Source organism: Notolepis coatsorum, assembly GCF_963971535.1.
Source record: "Notolepis coatsorum genome assembly, chromosome: 12".
In the NCBI taxonomy this organism is placed as follows: domain Eukaryota; kingdom Metazoa; phylum Chordata; class Actinopteri; order Aulopiformes; family Paralepididae; genus Notolepis; species Notolepis coatsorum.
Genome location: NC_140176.1, coordinates 109,384,161 through 109,407,618, shown reverse-complemented (window position 1 = coordinate 109,407,618; position 23,458 = coordinate 109,384,161).

Sequence of the window (23,458 nt, the reverse complement as noted above, 5' to 3'; positions counted from 1 at the left end):
TCTCACGCATGGCGAAAAGGGGCCTGTTGGGGTGGTCTTTGACCTCCTCTGGTGACCCTGTGCTTCCCATATTGCCGGGCCCGGTCCGAAGTAATGTTTCGTCGACCCGTAGGCCTGGGATAACCCTTTTTTGAAAACTGAAACACTTGTACTGCGGTATAGCCAGTGTATACCCGCAGGTGTGTTTTGGAGTTTTTTCTTGAGGGGTTATAGGAACAACCACCGCATTGGGTAACGACAAGGTGGTTGATTCCCTGGTGTGTTGGAGCAGTGTCAACTCCCGGGTTACCCGGTTGAGGGTGCCCCTGCACGTTCATGACGTCTGCCAATCATGTCAGCCTTCTCTGCCTCTGGGTGGGTTTTTTTTTTAAATGGAGGCTTGGTCATGCAACAACGCCAGCATACGCCCCTTCCGCCGGGGGGGCTGTTCTCAGCTGACTCCTTTGGCGCCTGTCTCGTCCGCAGTGCTCCAGGCTCAGGTTACAGCCTGTTGCCTGGTTTTCCCCGGTGCGCTGCCTGCTTCCGTTGGTTAACCTTTTTTGTGTGCTTACGGCCATGCTGACTGCCTGTTCTGCAGGGTCAGTGTGCCAGGCGGTGTGCTATTGGGGGAAAAGGGCCCCCTCTTGGAGGGGCCTTATCCGAATACGCTGGCGATGTGGGGGGCGGTGTCACTAAGTGACCGCCTGGTGGGGTCTTGATGCCTGGCGTCATTGACCTCTCCGGGCCCCCGTTTTCCAGGGGATCCAGTCCCTTCAGTGGGTCTGGGTCTTCCTTCGCGCTCCGCTGCTACGGCCTTGCCACGGGGTTGGGTTTGCCCTTGACCCCGTGATTCTGGGGGCAGTAACGAGGTTGTTCCCTCCGTTCGTTCCCGGGTGGCATGCGGGTTGTGCGTGTGTGTAGTCGTGGGGTCAGGCCATGGTCTGCTCACCCTGTGCGTTGAGTTGCTTGAGTGCCTCTTCGCACGGTCGGGTCCGTCGCCCTCCCGGGGACCTCCAATAGGGGGGGTGCCCTTCATTAGGGGGGGTCGGGGGGGCTCGGTCCTCCCTGATCTGATGGTTGTGGGGGGCCTTCAGCGGGGTGTATTTGTCGGCCGATGGCTCTCGCTCGGCCTCCCTTGTGCATGAGTGACGCCGAGCGAGAGCCACTACGATACAGAACGTTAGGTTACGTCCGACGCCGCTGCAGCCCTTGATCTCGCTTTGTGGTGAAAGCTTGGGAAGGAGGCGAGTGGGTGGCCCCACCCCGGCTTATATGGGTAAGCTGATAGGGGTGTGGTCAGACAAATATTGGGATATAAAGGTACATTGTGGTCTTTTTATTCAGTGTGCGTGCACGTGCGAGGACAGTGCATGAGTGACGCCGAGCGTCACCACTACTAACAGAACTTGGTTATAGTCATAACCTAACGTTAGAGATTAGATCTGTTCAGAGAGTTAACACAGTTACAGATTAGATCTGTTCAGAGAGTTAACACAGTTACAGATTAGATCTGTTCAGAGAGTTAACACAGTTAGAGATCAGATCAGCAGTCTGCTCGCTAGCTAACATCGAGCTAACTGTTGATAATATGCTGCTATCCAACCAGGCAACTCGCTTTTACATTGATACTGGTCATCATTGGTATTTTCACAAACACGGCAACATGTACAAAACAATAACAGAAGCAACCAAACGAAAACCCAACTGTCCACATTCTTACCTGCATCTTCTGGGAAGTTAGTGGAGAATCAACCAAACAAACACAGCACGCTGTTCTCTGGTTCACCTCGCTCCCAGTTGTATCTCCTCCGTGACGTCATCCCTAACGTAAAGCACTATGGCCGAAAGTGTGAGTAGGGTATATCTGCAGAGCCGCAATGTCCCTCCCCCTGGAAGCTGCCTCCGAACGGACCAATCACGACACGGTGTTCATGAAATTCATTCCCCCCAGAAACAAGCTCGTTATCGCCGCCTCGTCCCAATAGTATGCAGCTGCAGAGCCGCAGAGCAGTGGTCTCAGGCCCCGCGCTCTCAGGCCCGCTCAGCAGCGCCACCCACCCAATGGCTGAATTGGAGTATTGCACTGTGCGGGCAGATCCGCGATGCGTTTATTTAAACTTTAATTAACAGATTGCAGAATGGGTACAGTACAGTACAGCTCAATACACACAATTGTTAAGGGGATGCAGACCAGAGAAAGACTTTCGTCTTGTTTACATCAGGGTCCCCCATTTTCAATTCATAATGACATTTATGACATACTCAATGCAGTACTGTTACATTTGTGACATACAAGATATGCAAATATACAGTACTGTTAAACAGAGATCCTAACAGTAAATATATACAAGGGGGAGGGAACTCGGAACTGTACATTTATGATGAATTGAAAATGGGGGACCCTGATGTAAACAAGACGGAAGTCTTTCTCTGGTCTGCATCCCCTTAACAATTGTGGGTATTGAGCTGTACTGCATATTTTGACAACAAAATTAACAATATGATGCCACAAGTTCTGTTATATTTCAATTGCCTTACTTATTTACATTATAGGTATTATAGGCCTACAGCAGTATTGTACAGCCAGTAACTATACTTTTGCTCACACAATATCTTGAATGAATGAGTTTATTTATTTCGAACATAAATTGAAAATAAATAATAATAAAAAACAAGTAATAAACAGATTAAAAAAAAAACAAGCAGTTCATGTATAATATTGTAAAATAGCTTAGACATAGCCTACTTGCATATAATAGTCATGTATAATAATTCCTTAATTACCATCATACATACCCACCACATCACATATAGTGTATAGCATATAGCAAATGGTTTTACTTTTATAAGTGTTACCCCAAATCTCCACACAGTAGTTCAGATATGGTATACTAGTGAGCAATATAGAATGTACAGTGATTTATCCCCACAGATGAATGTAACCTTCTGAGTCTTGGCTAATAACACCTCCATGCAGTCTTTGAATGCTTCAATGCTGGAATCTGGAGCTCTGTATACACAACTGACAATCACGTTTCTCAGATCTCTACTGAGATACAATCCATCAAGTTGTCAATGGTAGTTGACATGCACTCTACAACCTTATATTTGAGGCAATTTTTTATATATAGGGCTACACCCCCACCTCTTTTCCCAAGCCTGTTAATATAATTGAGTTCATATCCATTCAACTCAATGTCAACTTTTTCTCAGAGCTAAACCAAGTTTCGGATATTGCTATGATATTGAAAGGTTTATGGAATTGCTTCAAATATTCTTTAATGTTTTGATGGTTAGCATATAAGCTTCTGCTGTTGAAGTTTTAAACAATATAAAACTCAAAAGTATTATTATAATTCTTCTTATAATATTGAAACATAGCAGCAAATAACTCAGTAGTGCAATAATGACGGCATCCTCTCATGTTATTTAGACTTCATATCAATAGGGTTTAGCTTTGTCAACAACACAGGGAAGTTCTACAAACAGGCAAGAGGATGTATACCGTACGAGTAAAATATATACTTTATAGATTTCTCTTTTCTTTTTTGCTCACATAATATCTTAATATAAAACTCGAGCTCTGCCCCTCTGTGTTCACATAACTTGCTGCTGCAATACCAATCAGATTGCTTCCCCAAGATGGCGGCGGTCTAGTGACGGTCTCGTGACCCAAATCAGCCATTGGGTGGGTGGCGCTAAGATGGCGGCGGTCTCGTGACCCAAATCAGCCATTGGGAGAGCGCGGGGCCTGAGAGCGCTGTACTCTGCCTGTCTGCAGATGGATGCTTCTCCCTCGTGCAGCCTCACGATACTACATGTACAAAAGGCTGGGAGATTTAGGGGAAGCATCCATCTGCAGAGCGGCGCTCTCAGGCCCCACGCTCTCAGGCCCGGCGCTCTGGGGCCTGCTCAGCAGCGCCACCCACCCGATGGCTGAATTGCCAATGGCTGAATTGGAGTATTGCACTGAGCTGAATGAATGCGTTTATTTAAACTTTAATTAACAGATTGCAGAATGGGTACAATACAGTACGGCTCAATACACACAATTGTTAAGGGGATGCAGACCAGAGAAAGACGTTCGTCTTGTTTACATCAGGGTCCCCCATTTTCAATTCATGACATTTATGACATACTCAATATGCAGATATAAAAATCTAATCTAATCATGACATATTATGCAGTACTGTTACATTTGCGACATACAATATATGCAAATATACAGTACTGTTAAACAGAGATCCTAACAGTAAATATATACAAGGGGGAGGGAACTGTACATTTATGATGAATTGAAAATGGGGGACCCTGATGTAAACAAGACGGAATTGCCCATGGGGACAATACTTTTGCTATATGCTATACACTAGTCTATGTGATGTGGTGGGTACGTATGATGGTAATTAAGGAATTATTATACATGACTATTATATGCAAGTAGGCTATGTCTAAGCTATTTTACAATATTATACATGAACTGCTTGTTTTTTTTTAATGTTTATTACTTGTTTTTTTTTATTATTATTTATTTTCAATTTATGTTCCAACTAAATAAACTCATTCATTCAAGATATTGTGTGAGCAAAAGTATAGTATAATATATACAGTAATAACATTATGGAAGTTCGTTTCTTTTTTTTAAATTGAAGTCCAGGTCCAATGTGATGTGTCCGTCTTTCAACATTGAACACTGAAGTCTTCCTAGGGATCAGAGCTTCAAGCACGTGACCCACCAGTTCTGTGGTGAAACAGGCTCTGAGGTTTTGTCAGATGCTCTCTGGCACCACCAGTTATTGAAGGAATACACTGTTGCTGTCACACCTCAGTCTTCTGACTGCTACCTTGAACTACTTATGAGCGAAGCCCACTAGGGCACGACATATCTGCAGTAGAGATGTCCGCTGTCACTCCAATACAATGGAGCTAAATGGCACCGGGTTTGTGCCAAAATAATACATTTGAAAAACTCAACATTAATGTCTATAGAGCTTTCTATTTCATTTAGCAACTATTTTCTGTAGAGTATTCTACTTTTAACTTAAGTAAAATACCATGTCCTAATGGCTACACAGCATTTGAAATTATAACACTCATAATGAAAGAGTCAAAACAAGCATATGAGGTATATTTTATTGACTAAATCAAAAAAGGAGGTACAGAATCTTTGTGTTCGATATGAATGAAGATAAACGGAGATCAGTCACAAAACAAAACAAGCCCTAAGGATTCCTATTGTGTATAATACTTAGTATAAGTACATGGGGTTCCTATTGGGTATACTACTTAGTATAAGTACATGGGGTTCCTATTGTGTATACTACTTAGTATAAGTACATGGGGTTCCTGTTTAGTATACTACTTAGTATAAGTACATGGGGTTCCTGTTGAGTATACTACTTAGTATGGGAACAGAATATTTGGGCAGCACAGTGGTGTAGTGGTTAACACTGTCGCCTCACAGCTAGGTCCTGGGTTCGATTCCCACTTGGGGACCAGGTTGCCGAGTTGCCAGGTACCCAGGTGGGGTATCTCCCGGGCCTTTGTGTGTGGAGTTTGCATGTTCTCCCCGTGCTCGCAAGGGTTTCCCCTCCAGATAAGATAAACCCAAAGGAAAAACATGCAGAACAGATGGCTAACGTTGTCGCGTCCCTGACGAAGATGGACAGGAGCACTTGGATTGGTCCCCGGGCGCGGCCCACGCCACAGTCCATGTCTGCTCCCAGCTGTCCTTGGGGGGGGAAGGACGACGGGATGGGAAAAGTGCAGAGACATTTCATCAGTGCATGTGTGTGTGAGTGTTCCTGTGTGTCGCCCATCTCGCATGTGTGTGTGTTCTTCTTCTAAAAAAGTACATGGGGTTTCTATTTAATATACTGAAAACTGTGTTTGGGGACCTGTTCTCTTTATTCTTTAAGTCTACTCTCAGCTTAAACGGAACAACTAAATGGTTTCTTTCCAGTATGAGTTCTAGTGTGTCTCTTCATATTTCCTTTAACATTGAAACCTTTCCCACAAACTGAACAACTAAATGGTTTCTCTCCAGTATGTGTTCTCATGTGTGTCTTCAGAAGTGCCTTCATACTGAACCCTTTCCCACAAACTGAACAGCTAAAAGGTTTCTCTCCAGTATGAATTATCATGTGTGTCTTCAGACGTGTTTGCTGACTGAACCCTTTCCCACAAACTGAACAGCTAAATGGTTTCTCTCCGGTATGAGTTCTCATGTGTGTCTTCAGAAGTGCCTTCATACTGAACCCTTTCCCACAAACTGAACAGCTAAAAGGTTTCTCTCCAGTATGAGTTATCCTGTGTGTATTCAGAGTTCCCTTTGCACTGAACCCTTTCCCACAAACTGAACAGCTAAATGGTTTCTCTCCAGTATGAGTTCTCATGTGTGTATTCAGAGTTCCCTTCATACTGAACCCTTTATCACAAACTGAACAGCTAAATGGTTTCTCTCCAGTATGAGTTATAATATGTCTCTTCAGATTTGTTTGCTGACTGAACCCTTTCCCACAAACTGAACAACTAAATGGTTTCTCTCCAGTATGAGTTATCATGTGGCTCTTCAGATGTGCCTTCATACTGAACCCTTTCCCACAAACTGAACAACTAAATAGTTTCTCTCCAGTATGTGTTCTCATGTGTTTCTTCATATTTGTTTGCTGATTGAACCCTTTCCCACAAACTGAACAGCTAAATGGTTTCTCTCCAGTATGAGTTATCATGTGATTCTTCAGATCCGTTTGCTGACTGAACCCTTTCCCACAAACTGAACAACTAGATGGTTTCTCTCCAGTATGAGTTCTCATGTGTCTCTTCAGATCAGTTTGCTGACTGAACCTTTTCCCACAAACTGAACAGCTAAATGGTTTCTCTCCAGTATGAGTTCTCATGTGTGTCTTCAGATTTGTTTGCCGACTGAACCCTTTCCCACAAACTGAACAACTAAATGGTTTCTCTCCAGTATGAGTCATCATGTGGCTCTTCAGATGTGCCTTCATACTGAACCCTTTCCCACAAACTGAACAAACAAAAGGTTTCTCGCCGGTATGATTTTTTATGTGTATCTTCAGATCTCTCTTCTTGCTGAACCCAGGCCTGTTAGACAACGTTTGTATTTTCTGTGTCTTCTTTTGTTTTACTGCCATCAAACCTGGACCTCCACTCTCCTTCCATTTATCACTATCATCAGTCTCGGCTCCAGAACTGTCATCATCACCGTCATCAGTCTCAGTTAGAGAACAGTCTGAAGAGAGAGGCTGGCTATCTCTAGTTGGTTCTAAATCACCAGCTGGATCTAAGTTACTGGTTAGTTCTGCTACTCCACAGTCCTCTCCTTCAGGTTCTGTTTTCATGTGTTCAGTTGAGGTGCTGGGTAAAGAGTATGCTTCTCTGTTTTTCTCCCTTTGGGTTTGAAGAGGCTGGAAGGACAGAGCGTTCTCTTGACCATCTTCACATTTCACTGGGTCTACTGTGATCTTGGAGAGATCAGCTTCTTCCAGCCCTTGATCTAGTTCATCTTTAATCTGCTCTGGGTCCCGGTTTTGGCTGAGTTGGGAGGACAGAGTGTTCTCACCTTCATTTTCACATTTCATAGGTTGTAAGGTCATCTTGGAGCCATCAGCCTCCTCTAGATCTTGACACAGTTCCTCCTGTTCCTCTTTAATCTGGAGGGGCTCTGTGTCCTGGGTTTGGCTGAGCTGTGAGAACTGAGGTTTCTCTTTATCATGTTCACTCTTCACAGAGACAGGAAGCTCCTCTCCCTCCTGACTGATCCAGAGTTCCTCCTGTTCCTCTTTAATCTGGAGGGGCTCAGTGTCCTGGGTTTGGCTGAGCTGTGAGGACTGAGGTTTCTCTTCATCATGTTCACTCTTCACAGAGACAGGAAGCTCCTCTCCCTCCTGACTGATCCAGAGTTCCTCCTGTTCCTCTTTCATCTGTAGGAGCTCTGGCTCCTCCGGGACCAGACTGGGGCTCCTCTCCTGCTGCTCAGGGGGAACCTCCTCTTCACAGATAAACAGCTGTAAGGCCATGGAGTCTAGAAAGAAGGGCATACAATCATTTAAATGTAATTTGTTGTAACCATTGCTTTTGAAAGTAACAAAGGGACAGGTCACTATTTCACACTACTCTCTTAACAGGAAAGTAACAACACGCTGAACCAATATATAGGGATGCACAGATCCTATACCCAACACCACTATCAGGCTGATACTAGCTACATGTGATCAGTATCGACTACAGGTGGTCTGATCCATTACCACGTTGTCATAAAGCATCCTCCTCCACTAACATCCCAGCAGCAGTGCATGGTGGAGAGGAAGAAGGACAATGTTCCTGCTGATTCTGCTTGATGAGATGTTGGACAAAGGTTTGGACTTTTTATTATATAAGGCTATAAAATAACAAGTGTACATGTACACCTCCAATACTTAACATGTACACCTCCATTACTGCACATGTACACACAACTACATGTACACCTCCACTACTGTACATGTACACACAACTACATGTACACATCCAATACTGTACATGTACACACAACTACATGTACACCTCCAATACTGTACATGTACACACAACTACATGTACACCTCCAATACTGTACATGTACACACAACTACATGTACACCTCCATTACTGTACATGTACACACAACTACATGTACACCTCCAATATTGCACATGTACACACAATGTACCTCCAATACTGTACATGTACACAACTACATGTACACCTCCAATATTGCACATGTACACACAACTACATGTACACCTCCAATATTGCACATGTACACACAACTACATGTACACCTCCAATACTGTACATGTACACACAACTACATGTACACCTCCATTACTGTACATGTACACACAACTACATGTACACCTCCAATATTGCACATGTACACACAACTACATGTACACCTCCAATACTGTACATGTACACACAACTACATGTACACCTCCATTACTGTACATGTACACACAACTACATGTACACCTCCAATACTGTACATGTAGCTAAGAAAAGGCAAGGGAATCTAGAAAGTAAAACTGGTTGATTTCGAGGTAAGGAGACTACTCCTAATCCACCTCCTAATCTACTCATGTGGATTCTGCTTTGTTGGTCAAATCAAGAGAGAAATGAGGACCCAAGTCTCTGAACATAAGAGCGACATTGGAAATCAGGATGAAAAGTCTCCTGTAGCCAAGCATCTCTCTGCTGCAGGCCATGAGGTTTGTAGGCTGAGGTTCCAGAGCATTGAGGGAGTGAATCCCTTGAAAAGAGGGAACAGGGAGCGATTACACTTACAGAGAGAGAGACGTAAAGGAGGGGACAGGGACTGCTTACTCTTACAGAGAGAGACGTAGAGGAGGGGACAGGGACTGCTTACTCTTACAGAGAGAGAGACGTAAAAGAGGGAACAGGGACTGCTTACTCTTACAGAGAGAGACGTAGGAGGGGACAGGGACTGCTTACTCTTACAGAGAGAGACGTAGAGGAGGGGACAGGGACTGCTTACTCTTACAGAGAGAGAGACGTAAAAGAGGGAACAGGGACTGCTTACTCTTACAGAGAGAGACGTAGGAGGGGACAGGGACTGCTTACTCTTACAGAGAGAGACGTAGAGGAGGGGACAGGGACTGCTTACTCTTACAGAGAGAGAGACGTAAAAGAGGGAACAGGGACTGCTTACTCTTACAGAGAGAGACGTAGGAGGGGACAGGGACTGCTTACTCTTACAGAGAGAGACGTAGAGGAGGGGACAGGGACTGCTTACTCTTACAGAGAGAGACGTAAAGGAGGGGACAGGGACTGCTTACTCTCACAGAGACGTAAAGGAGGGGATAGGGACGGCTTACTCTTACAGAGAGAGACGTAAAGGAGGGGACAGGGACTGCTTACTCTTACAGAGAGACGTAAAGGAGGGGACAGGGACTGCTTACTCTTACAGAGAGAGACGTAAAGGAGGGGACAGGGACTGCTTACTCTTAAGTGGTCCGCACACGGACCAGACGTTAGGTTGTTGTGAAGCGAGCGTATTAGCAGGTAGCTGTGTTGTGCATTACGAGGGAATTAAACCCATATTGAGCTGGAATTAAACGACCTATACGAATACAACCTCTCCTCATTCTTCCTGACATTACTGCATGACTGATCGCTACAATACGTTCACTACCACCGATTGGACAAGTAATGTTATGCACCTGCTGAGAGAGAATGTTTTTTCACTGAAGACGCTGTTCTGTTCTCAACCATCATTTTCTTTGGACAATAAACCTTATAAACTACATCAGCTGCAGCCTGGACATTAAACTCTGTCAACACCCACAACTTCTTTTGTTACCCGAGTATAAAAACACTAGTAGGTGCATCGTGGCGCATTGTTAATTTATTAGTTAATGACAAGCGGCCACTATAGCTTCTCCAACTAACGTTATTTATTTAAATTGTTCCCGTTAATAATAATTAACATAAGTAGCATGGTAATAATACGTAGGTTATTGATCAATGAATGTATTGATACATTAATGGTGTACAAATGATACACCAGTAGAACTTCTGTACTACTTCTACTGTAGAAGTCATGTTATTTCCTCATTGTCCTTGCTGTGTCGCCTGCCGTCGCCTCAAAAAATAGGATCGAGGCGATTTTTTGCCAGGCGACAGAAATAGCTGTGCGACCGCCGCTTCAAAACCTCCTGCCGTGTGGGTTCTCTTATTCATAACAATGTCGGTCGCCTCGCTTAAAAACTGGTCGCCTGGCAAAAACCGCCCGCCGCATGCGGACCACTTGTCAGAGCAACACGGTGTCACCAGAAAGCATTAATAAAGTACTTAATCAACTAAAATAAAAAAGGTACACAAAGTACGTTATGTTATATATATACATACAAGTAATTTACATTACATTTTGTATCGGCAAAAGTAAAAAATAAAGTGGATGTTAAGGGCTTTTAATGTTGTCTTTTTTTTCAAATGTATCCAAGAGTAAAGATCTTAACCCTATTAAAACAGCAGTCAAAGTGTATATTTTCATTTTTACCGATGTTTTATACGATTTAGCGAAAATAAGAATTTATCGGGAAAATGCTAATTATATCTCTTTTAACGTAAAACCGTGAGGAAATGACTAAATCCAGATTTAACACTGCCATTGGAAAGAGGAGCCTTAAGGTCAAGTTCAAGGTCAAATATGAATTCATAATTAAAATGGATTCGAATTTATTACTCTATCTACAAATCCTTCCGTTTAATAATCTTCCCTTTATTCCTTTGCTTAGATTTGTTTGTACACTTGATAAATATCAGATCAACGCAATATTGGATATATAGAGTCCTTACCTGGTCTCTGATGTAATGCAAAAAAAATTATCCAATTATTTGATCGCCATTCCAGTTATCCACAGCGATCCTGTCCCCGACATTACAGAGCGTTACACATGAACGGGCGGGCGGGGTTAGTGTTCCATGCCACCGTTGTAAGCGCCTGCCTCGCCTTGAGTATTTAAAAGCCGCCCACATGGCTCAGATCGGCTCAGAAAACACACCAGACCGTTTCGAATGGAGTGCAATAGCTCCGCAGTAGAGGGCGGTGTTGACCGTCTGCCAGCTCAGACACATTCACCAGGGTCTGCAGAGGCTGCAGCCATGAATTATGAATAGATATAGCGAATAAAAGAAATAACGATCATAAAAACGAGTTAACTCGTTGTTGGCGTTATTCGATTGGCGGGCAATAACGAGTTAACTCATTCTTGGCGTAGAATGTGTTAAAGATTGATTGAATTTTTTATTAACAGATTGCAGAATGGGTACAATACAGTATGGCTCAATACACACAATTGTTAAGGGGATGCAGACCAGAGAAAGACTTTCGTCTGGTTTACATCAGGGTCCCCCATTTTCAATTCATGACATTTATGACACAGATATACAGTACTGTTACATCCAGACATTTATGACATACAAGATATACAAATATACAGTACTGTTTAAGAGACAGAGATCATAAAAGAAAATATATACATTCGAGGGGGAAGAAACTGTACATTGGGTGGGGGGGGTTGGACATTTACCGGGGCCAGTTTAGAATTGCAGCCATTATTTTATGGTTGTGGGTAGGGCGTTCCACATTGTTGGCATAATTGCAAAACGTGTTTAGTCTAGCTAACTAACTGTACAAATCGATGTGATTGGCTTAGACCGTATTGTGTACGGTTGGCTGGCTGGCTGACTTGTGTTGTAGATTGGGGGTGGCCAGCTGGCTATCTGGCAGTTCGTAGTGCAGTAGCTGGCTGGGTAGCTGTTGTATTGTGGGTTAAGGGTAGCCAGCTAGCTGGCTGGCAGTTCGTAGTGCAGTAGCTGGCTAGCTAACATTGGCCAATATACTGTAGCTGTAACTACACTTATGAGTTTCAGTTCATAGGAAAATACTTTGACTATAATGGTCAGAAGTAAATAAACTTAGATGCTGTTATGCTTAACACCCAGTAAGTACACTTTACTTAATTTCTAAGATTAGATTAGATAATTTAGTCCGGAGTCCGGACTTTGAGAATGCCTGTGTTAGACCTACAGTATAATACTACCAGCTGCTATAACAAAACCAAAAACGATCGGTATCGGCAGTGTATCGATCGATATGGCTCATAGACGATTGGTGATTGGTGGCAAAAAATGTGATCGGGGCATCCCTAATAGGGATGGGTACCGTTCACATTTGAACCGATACGGTACCGGTACCTGTGAATCGATACCGGTACCCAACGGTACCTTTTTTCGGTACTTCAGTCTCTAAAATTGTAATCTACCTACCTCAGTCGTGCCATTGCCCCGACTGCTTTGTTGTTGAATCAAGTCAAATCCTAGGTAAGCGTATATTGTGCGTGTGAACGTTGACATGAAAAGAAAAAAGGTAAAAAAAAATAAAAAAGTGTAAAAAAAATAAAAATTATAATCTGCGGCTACGTGGCGTAGTGGGCAAGAAGCTCGCCACGAATGCTGGAGACGCTGGGCTCGCGTATTCGAGCCCAGCGCTCCACATTGCTTTCAGTTTAGCTGGTCGTTCATACTAATACACATTGGCCGTATTAGGGGGTGGGAAACTGATGGGTGGGGATCGGGCGTTGTGGACAGCGACTCCTACAGGTCGGTTGGTGCGCCTGCGCAGTAGAATCAGGAAGTGTCGGGGGCAGCGTGAGCCTCCCACGCGTTACTCCTCGCCACTGAGAGATCGAGCTGCGCAGGTGAAAAGATGCGACTGCTGTTACCTCAAGTACCGGAGGGGACTTGTGCTATGTATGACTTAGTCCACATTGCAGCCGGCTTGTGGGAGGCAAGAAACAGCGTTCGTGACAGGGGGGGGGGGGTTGAATTGGATGATACGAAATTGGGATGGGAGAAAAATATAGAAAATGGGAGAAAAAGTGGATAAAAAAAAAATTTATTTCTATTTTATTTTTTACAGTATCTCACGTGAATCGATACTCTGTAGTACCGACATGTTTCGGTAAGTACCGAATTCGGTACCCATCCCTAATCCCTACTATTTATATGAATGATATTGTCTCCGATATTGTCAGGATCATCTCTATGCGGATGACACTATTGTCTATTGTGTTGTTGACTCTGTACAACTACCCATTCAAAATGTACAACTCTCATTTAATACTTTGCAGGATACGCTTGTTAATCTTAAACTGGTACTCAAACCAAACAAAGTTCATGCTCTTCTCTAACATCTAACATCTGTGAACATTTGCATATACTCTATCTCATCTGTGAATTAGTCTATTATTGAGAGTTAAAGGGGACATGCATTGCTATTCCTAGGACTATTTGGGCAACTTTACACAATTCCTGAGAGTCTATTGAAGACATCTGTACGTTTTTTTTTTTTTTTTTAAATGCATTGTTTTATATTTCTAATCAAGTACTCAAAACCATAATTTTTTAGAAATTTGCATTTAAATGCCATGTAGATAACCTTGCAAGTAATCTGTGACAGAAGGTCGGCTTTTTGTACAGAAACATATCCTATGTTCCTATGCTTAGCAGAAGGAGGATTTGTTTAAGCTATTTCTGCTTTGGATTATGGACACAGTTTATAGACATGCTGCTGCTTCTACTATAAAGCCACTTAAGGTCCCCAGAGTTTGCACTGAATTAGCAAAATCTGCTTTTAGCTTCTGTGCCCCCGACACATGGAATATTTTGCAAAGCACTTTAAACTGAACACTTGTGTATCCATTGGTCAGTTTAAATCTATAATAGCCGACCATTTGTTTTAATTGTTTAAATGATTTACTTTTCTGTTTCTATATTATTTTTGTATTATGTATTGTACCTCTCGACATAATTGTAAATGTTCTTTCGAGATTAAATAAAGATTGTAATAGAAATTATGCTAAACTCATTGACTACCATGTTGTTTTTCCATCTTAATCCCTGGCGCCAGCATTATTGACAATTTTCACGATGTTTGCGGACCCATGGTATATTCTATATTATAGCTATGGAGACAATAGTATGTCTAATTTGACAGGCACTATTTATACTCCAACAGGGCCGAAACTGTTTATTTCTACATACCTTCGTTTGTGCGCTATACCACGCTAAAAATCGCCCCGTTTCACAATAAAACCCGTTTTCTAGATTGTGAGATATAGAGTGTTTTGTGTGCATATGCTAAAAACTCGCGACTGCTCGCCGGAAACCTATATTATTGCCAGGTCAAAGGAAACACGACCATATGTTTCTTCACAAAGCCATTGGGGGGGGGGGGTCGTTTCCCGACGCTGCGATCATTTCAAAAGCATGTTTTATGATGGGGTTCGGTAAAAATAGACGTTACCTTTGTCAGCAGGTACTCCAATCTGGCTCCATGTGTCTTCGATCAGAACAGAATCAATACATATCATTCATTTCATTTCATTTCATTTAGTCATTTAGCTGACGCTTTTATCCAAAGCGACTTACAAGTTCTGTACGACAAGCCATCAGGAAGGGCACAACTCTATCAGCTGAGCAACAATGTTCATCAGAGTGTTGAGTGCTACAGTGTAGGTTAGTTTATTAGGACAAGTGCATGACAGTACGGTTAGTTAGGGTTAGATTTTTTTTTTTTTTTTTTTTTTTTTTTTTTTTTTTTTAATTCAGATAATGGTTGAACGTTAGGTGGCCCTCATCCGTTGTCGTCTTCTTCTTCATTTGTGTGCTCGGCCAGACTATACCACAGAGCCGAATAGGTTTCCTCATCGGCCGGTTTGACTATAGTATTTTTATCCAGAATTTCTCTTTTCATTGAAGCATCATGGGACATATATTTTTTCCTTATGTTTTAATGGGACAAGGGTCCATTCAGTAGTAATAGGGAATTGGAAATGGCTGGAAATTGAAATGGCTAGAAATTATTGATGGGCCATTTATTTTGGTGATATAATGCAAATCTTATATAATTTATTTTCTTTGCATTTCATGTGATGTTTAAAATAAAGTTAGATTTATTGGAATATGGAGATTTTCTTCAGATTCATCACAGTATTATGTCACCTTGAAAATGATGGTAATGAGAATCATGGAAAAACATGCATAAAAACAATTGGGGATATAGTTTGAATAATCACCTCATCTTTGCATGATTTATTTCAAGCATCTGTATGAACACTGAAGATGGATTTACCCTTTAGAGCCTTACCTCCTCCTTCATTCACAGTTCCTTTAAGTCCTGGTGTTTTAATGCAGTCCACCAAGCAGATGGATAGTTCCTTTAGTACCAACAGAGAGAGGTGACTGCAAGACGCCATCTCCTCCACTGTACTGGATATCAGTGGGGCTGTGGCCTAAAAATACCAGATAAAAAACAGTAACAATAAGAGTCTTGCAAAGTAACAACGTTCACTCTCCCCAGAGTAATTGTAGATTGACAGGTTTGGCTGAGTGTTGTTTTTTTTATGTTAGACATGTCTTGTCACTGGAACTTGATGATGAGTGTCACCTTAAAGGGATCGTTCAAGAGTTTTGGACATCAAGTGGTATGAAATACTATAGTAGTATAGTTGATGCAGTGCCCTCAGTTTACACAAGAGTCTCGTGGTTGGAGTTCTGACCAGGCAGAAGTTTTAATCACCCACAGCAGAAAGCAGCGTGCCTAATTTTCTATGCTTCAAGACCCAGCATTTAGTGACGTCACACTGAGACTAGTTCAACACATCATGTCACTCTGAAGCATTTAGTGACGCCACACTGAGACTAGTTCAACACATCATGTCACTCTGAAGCATTTAGTGACATCACACTGAGACTAGTTCAACACATCATGTCACTCTGAAGCATAGGAAATGTTCTGTTTCATGCTAGTAGAAGAAAGTTGGAAAACAAGAGATACGTTGACATCATATCTTTATTTTCTCTCTCACTATTTTTTCGAGAAAATACGGCGATATTGTCTTCGTCACTGGAGTGTCTGGAAGATGATGATCATTCTAAAACATCCACCGGTTTTTCGTATTAGGGGCTCGCGTCGCTAATATACTCCCCAAACTGCAGTTCTCCTTTGCTGCGCCTGGATGGGTCTGACCCTCCTGCTATGCAGCTGGACTGTGGAAGTCTGTTGTGAGGGACTTTTGGTTTTCAAGCCTGGGTGAGTAATGTTTGCTTGTGAGCACCACTTGTCTGTTAGTGCTATGGGGGCTAGCTGACAATGTTTACGAAAACCGGCCCAGATTAGGGTCCTCTGTTCAGCCTCTTAGGCGACGGCGGAGGATCTTGTTTTGAAGCCCATTATAGTCAACTAGTGGGCCGCGACCAGGAACTGGTGATGCCAGGATTCTCTGGACGAGTGGATGCTTCTCTGTCACCGTGTAGGCCCCATCTTTCATATACAAATGAGAGTATACCCTAACGAGGAAATGTGGGCATGGATGTTCGTTATCGGAAGATCCATGTTCAAGTCGGCTACAGCCCAGATGGGACTTGTGCTAGCTCCGCCGGATGTCTGGTAAAATCACCGTTGTAAACTGTGTTGACATCTCTTTTTCTCTTCTCTCTTAAAAGGTGAGGAGGGTTTTCAGACGGCGGCCTGTCTGAAGTGTGGCTTGTTATATCGTTTGTGTACAAGTTCAGGTGATAGCTGCTTAGCTTGCGTGCTAGTTGTGGCCTACCTGTTAGCCGCGCAGCTGTTAGCTGCGGCGTTAGCTCACTGTGTTTACCAGGCTGGTATACGTTAGCTTGTTGCTATCAGCCGATCGGCTGTTAGCTTAATGCTACACTGTTGAACGTTCTGTGATTATAACATGCCTTAAACACTCTGACTATGACGTCATCTTTGACAGAGGATGTTAGTCGAACCTACCGGGAGCCCGGCCGGCGAGGACTGCGTCAACAAGGAGAACCGTAGCGGCGGGGTGGAGCAGCGACGCTGCTCTTGTCGTCAACACAGGAATGCTGTGTTTACCTTCGGTTCCCCGTTAGCCAGACTGCAGTTCGCTTGGCCTGCGCTCACGGTAGGAAAGGTCCCGACCAGACCTTAAAACGCGTCTTCTTCCTTCCCTTCTAATGTTTTGTAATAACGATGTTTTCCAAAACGGGTGTTGCTGCAATACATTTAGGATACAACGCGAGTTGTGTGTGAATTGTCTCGTCACTGGTATTAGCTTCTCCATGCAAATCGGTTTTTTGTTACATATGTAAAAATGATCTGGTTTGTTGTGTTGAGAAACATCATGTGTGTTCATGTACCGTGTACTCACAACTAAGGGGGTTAACTAACCTATAAAGCTATGCTTAGTGACATATGAGTGAAGAATGAATTCTTTTCTCAGCCTGTAATGACAATGAACAGTGTGTTCACATATTAACAGGTTACCTGTTCAACTGGCCGTATCAAGGTTAAGGTAGGAGGGGTGTTCCCCCCGGTTCCCTAGGGACTTCCCCACCCTCCTCTCAGACATGTTGTTTACAATATATTGTTCACTGTGTTGTGGGATACGATGTAACCCTTAGCTTAGTTGCTGGGGTTGTGCTAAAACCGCTTGAGAAACTATATTTTCCTAAAGAAAAGATTGTTTGGTCACTTTTCGTGTGTGCTTAGCAAGGCCTGTGGCCGATACTAATAGAGAATTATGTATTCTCTCATTATGAAAAACGGCGTTCCTCTGTAGAGTGTATTTGCCATTTTTTGTGGTGATAAAGGGTTGTGTGTGTCTTGTGATCTACAACTGGGTTAGGTTGGCCACAGAAGCACATGTGTAAGTCTGGTACCGGGGCTCTTAAGGGGGCCCTCTCTATTCTGTATTTTTTCCTTAGTAAAAATCAGATAGCAGGTTAGCACATGAGCTGTGTGAAGCTGTTAGACACTTCATGTAGCTGACTGTGACTGTCATGCTCTTTTTTGTCATTACATCGTATCATGGGTGTGGGGTCGTAAAGGGGTGAACTGGTAATCCTTTCCTCCCCTTTTGATGGGCAGGGGTTACAACCTCCTGTCCTTCAAGGTTCCTGTCACGTTGCTGTTCGGCACGTTACAGGGTAAGGGGGGGGGGGGGGTTTCTGGTCCCACGCCCTGGAAAATTGGGCGTGTGCACCGCAGAAATTCCCCCGCCATAGAGTACGTCACTGTGCGCGTCTCTGTTGGTAAGACTTCCGTGAGCTGTTCAGGTCCATATGATGGATCTGTTTCAGGGAGTGGTCAGGGCTCCTCCTCACGAAGCTCCTACTCGGGCCTTCTGTGAGTTAGGACTCTCCTTCCCTGTGAGGGAGCCTCCTCAGAGTTCAGAGCCTCCTCCTCAGATTGTCAAGGTGAGTAGAACTTCAAAAAGGAGTCCTGCTCTATTGTGTGTGTATTCGATTCAATTCGATTATTGAGTGTGTATTGGTTCAGTGCCTCCTCCTCGGAGAGCCCTAACCCAAAATTTTACATGGCTCAATGTTGCAATATATTCTTTTCAATCTATACAGCTCGCGTGGGAAGTCTCTCTGGGGATTTCCGTCTCCTCCCTATGGGAGGGTGGTGGGATGTAAAAATGTAAAAAAAAATTACCCCCAGCGGCGTCACGAGGGATTCATGTCGGTCTGTGTTCTTTCTTTTTTGAATAAAAAGAGGAAGGAACATGAAGCACGACGGCTCCGTGTCGTTCTCCCAGGCGACTTGGAGGGACAATGTTTGGTGTCTTGCTAGACTATCCATTGATGCGTTTGGGTCTCGACGCATACATAGTGCTGGCTCAGGTGTGTTTCTGTGACAGAATCACACAGGGGCTAAGTGCGCCTTGGTTGCTTGTTAAAACAGCGTTTTTATAGGGCAACTGGGATGGAGTTTTGTCTCTTCCGAGCGCCAGTTTACTAGGTTGTCTCGATGAATTCTCGTTCATATCTGGGGGATGTTAACGGAATAGGTCTGAACATAGGTAGAGGGGTCTCACGCCCTTGGGGTGGGCCACTGAGCACGGTCTAAATGGGGACCGTCTGGGTGGCGCCCTCTTTTCATGTTTTAGATCGACACGCATACCTACCCCCTCTCCTGGAGTGGGCATGTCGGCGTGGTTAGGACACGGGACTGGTCTGGTCACGCTGGTCCAGGTCAGTTAACCCGTTGTCCGCCGGGGATGCAGATCTGCTGTTCTGGTACCCTGAGGGACTTGTGCTTTTTTCGGGGGGAAAAATGCCAGGTCGGTCCGGGTGTCACAGGGTTAGGCGCTATGGAGACCCTTTGTTGGGTACATGTTGTACTCTGCACTATCGTAATGGCTTAAGGCCCTCTCATAGTCAAGCAGACTGTACACAGAGCAACTCTGCGGAGGTCCGCACGGACTCAAAGGGAGTCAAAGCAGACCCACAGCAGAGTGCAAAGTGCGAAGCTCCTATTTTCTGACGCGCGGACATCCGCTGAGATCAAAAGCTCAAAGAGTCCGCGCGGACCTCCGCGGAGTCTGCTCTGTGTACAGTCTGCTCGACTATGGGAGGGCCTTTACGGCCATGCCAACCTGTACACGCCCGATCTCGTTCGATCTCGGACGCTACGCAGGTTCGGTCCTGGTTAGTACTTGGTTGGGAGACCGCCTGGGAATACCAAGTGCGGTGTGCTTAGGGCTGGTTCTCCTTTCTTCGCTCCTCTCTCACGCATGGCGAAGAGGGGGCTGTTGGGGTAGTCTTGGACCTCCTCTGGTAACCCTGTGCTTCCCGTGCCGCCGGGCCCGGTCCGAAGTAAAGTTTCGTTGATACCGTAGGCCTGGGATAACCCTTTTTTGAAAACTGAAACACTTGTACTGCGGTATAGCCAGTGTATGCCCGCAGGTGTGTTTGAGTTTTTTTCTTGAGGGGTTATAGGAACAACCACCGCATCTGGTAACGACAGGGTGGTTGGTTCCCTGGTGTGTTGGAGCAGAGTCAACTCCCGGGTTACCCGGTTGAGTGTGCCCCTGCACGTTCATGACGTCTGCCAATCATGTCAGCCTTCTCTGCCTCGACCCCTCTGGGTGGTTTTTTTTTAATGGAGGCTTTGTCATGCAACAACGCCAGCATACGCCCCTTCCGCCGGGGGGGCTGTTTTCAGCTGACTCCTTTGGCGCCTGTCTCGTCCGCAGTGCTCCAGGCTCAGGTTACAGCCTGTTGCCTGGTTTCCCCGGTGCGCTGCCTGCTTCCGTTGGTTAACTTTTTTTGTGTGCTTACGGCCATGCTGACTGCCTGTTCTGCAGGGTCAGTGTGCCAGGCGGTGTGCTATTGGGGGGAAAGGGCCCACTCTTGGAGGGGCCTTATCCGAATACGCTGGCGATGTGGGGGGCGGTGTCACTAAGTGACCACCTGGTGGGGTCTTGATGCCTGGCGTCATTGACCTCTCCGGGCCCCCGTTTTCCAGGGGATCCAGTCCCTTCAGTGGGTCTGGGTCTTCCTTCGCGCTCCGCTGCTACGGCCTTGCCACGGGGTTGGGTTTGCTCTTGACCCCGTGATTCTGGGGGCAGTAACGAGGTTGTTCCTTCCGTTCGTTCCCGGGTGGCATGCGTGTGTGTAGTCGTGGGGTCAAGCCACGGTCTGCTCACCCTGTGCGTTGAGTTGCTTGAGTGCCTCTTCGCACGGTCGGATCCGTCGCCCTCCCGTGAACCTCCAATAGGGGGGGTATCCTCCATTAGGGAGGGTTGGGGGGGCTCGGTCCTCCCCGGTCTGATGGTTGTGGGGGGCCTCAGCGGGGTACATTTGTCGAGCTTCTAGCTCCCGCTCAGCTCCTGCTATGAAATATGACGCTGAGCGGCAGCTAGCATGAAACAGAACGTTAGGTTATGTATATAACCAAGTTCTGTGAATGCTAGTGACGCTCAGCGTCTAGACGCCGCTGCAGCCCTTGATTTTTCATTGTGGTGAAATTTGTTGGGAAGGAGATGAGTGTGTGGCACCACCCCTGCTTATGTAGGTAAGCGGATGGGGGTGTGACCAGATGAATGCTGGCATGTAAAGGTACATTTTGAAATGTATTCAGTGCATATCCACTGAAGCGAGATATTATGCAATACGACGCTGAGCGTCACTAGCATTCACAGAACTTGGTTATATACATAACCTAACGTTTTCTGCTGTGGATGATTACAACTTTTGCCTGCAGGTTATTGTGTGGAATAACACTTTGTCTCATGACCTCGTTTGCTGCCTGTCTGAAGCCTCCCGGTTTACTCAGAACCAGGCCAGAACTCAGACCACGGTACTCTGAGTTAAGCTAATGGCATCGCATCAACTATACTACTAGCAAGTATTTCATAACACTTAATACTTTGCATGCCACGCCCGAGAATATTCGTTTTATTCGTTTTTTTTTTATATTAGCGATCTGAAATCATATTGCATCAAGCGAGTCTACCGTTGGACATTCAGCTGCCTCAGGCGCTCAGATGTGAAAAAAGTGCCCCATATCGTCTCCCAGATGGTAATTCACCCTTTTGGATTGAACTCAATGAATCCACGTTTTACTTCTCACTCATGCAACCGGCGTCTACCAGCTTCATGCTGGACTCTCGGAGCAGCAGGGAATATGTGTCACCTCACAGCGCTTTATGCCAGATCTCTACATTTTCATTTTTCAGATTATTCCAGATTGCTAAAGTACAGAATCTAAGCTTTCAAATGATGTGTCATATGTTGACATCTGAGAATGTTTTGAACACGATGTGCCCAATTATAACTTCTAAAACTGGCTGTGTTCTAGATTACCAAAGAGGTGAAAAGGTGTCTCAAAGGAAGGCAACTTTTCACACTTCAGACAGTTTCAACTGGGCGTCAACAAACCCCCCTCCAGCAACGCCCCTCACCTGAATAACATTAACATAATTAAGTGCTGCTGAATCAGAGTTCTCTCTCCTCAGGACCCCTGTCTCTCCAGGACCCCCTATCTGGACTGTATAGGACTGTGAAGCTATGTACCCCCCCCCCCCATGCTGCTTTGACACCAGAATTATTGTTAAATCTATGTCACAACGAGAAAAAGCAACAAAGTCCTCACTCAGTGGCATGGGCCTAATGTTATGTAGCTCTGCAAGCTGCTTACACACTGCTTATCATATCACTCCTAGCTACACATACGCACGGTCCTCATGTCATGAGGTGATGAGCATCTTAAACTATCTGGACTCAGTGGTTAAGAGGTGATGCAGCATCTTAAACTAGCTGGACTCAGTGGTTAAGAGGTGATGCAGCATCTTAAACTACTGTGTGTATTGAGCTGTATTGTACTGTACCCATTCTGCAATCTGTGCTGAGATTATAAACTTGTTGTTGTTACACACACACACATGGACCCTGCATCCATACACTTTCGTCTTGTTTACAGCTCTCCACCTTGCTATCTGATGCTCATCTCTTAGACACTGATGTAGCAGTACTGTCTACCTGTATGTCATGTATGTCAATGTTATGATGAATTGAAAATGGGGGACCCTGATGTAAACAAGACGAAAGTCTTTCTCTGGTCTGCATCCCCTTAACAATTGTGTGTATTGAGCTGTATTGTACTGTACCCATTCTGCAATCTGTGCTGAGATTATAAACTTGTTGTTGTTACACACACACACACATGGACCCTGCATCCATACACTTTCGTCTTGTTTACAGCTCTCCACCTTGCTATCTGATGCTCATCTCTTAGACACTGATGTAGCAGTACTGTCTACCTGTATGTCATGTATGTCAATGTCATTATGAATTGAAAATGGGGGACCCTGATGTAAACAAGACGAAAGTCTTTCTCTGGTCTGCATCCCCTTAACAATTGTGTGTATTGAGCTGTATTGTACTGTACCTATTCTGCAATCTGTGCTGAGATTATAAACTTGTTGTTGTTACACACACACACACACATGGACCCTGCATCCATACACTTTCGTCTTGTTTACAGCTCTCCACCTTGCTATCTGATGCTCATCTCTTAGACACTGATGTAGCAGTACTGTCTACCTGTATGTCATGTATGTCAATGTTATGATGA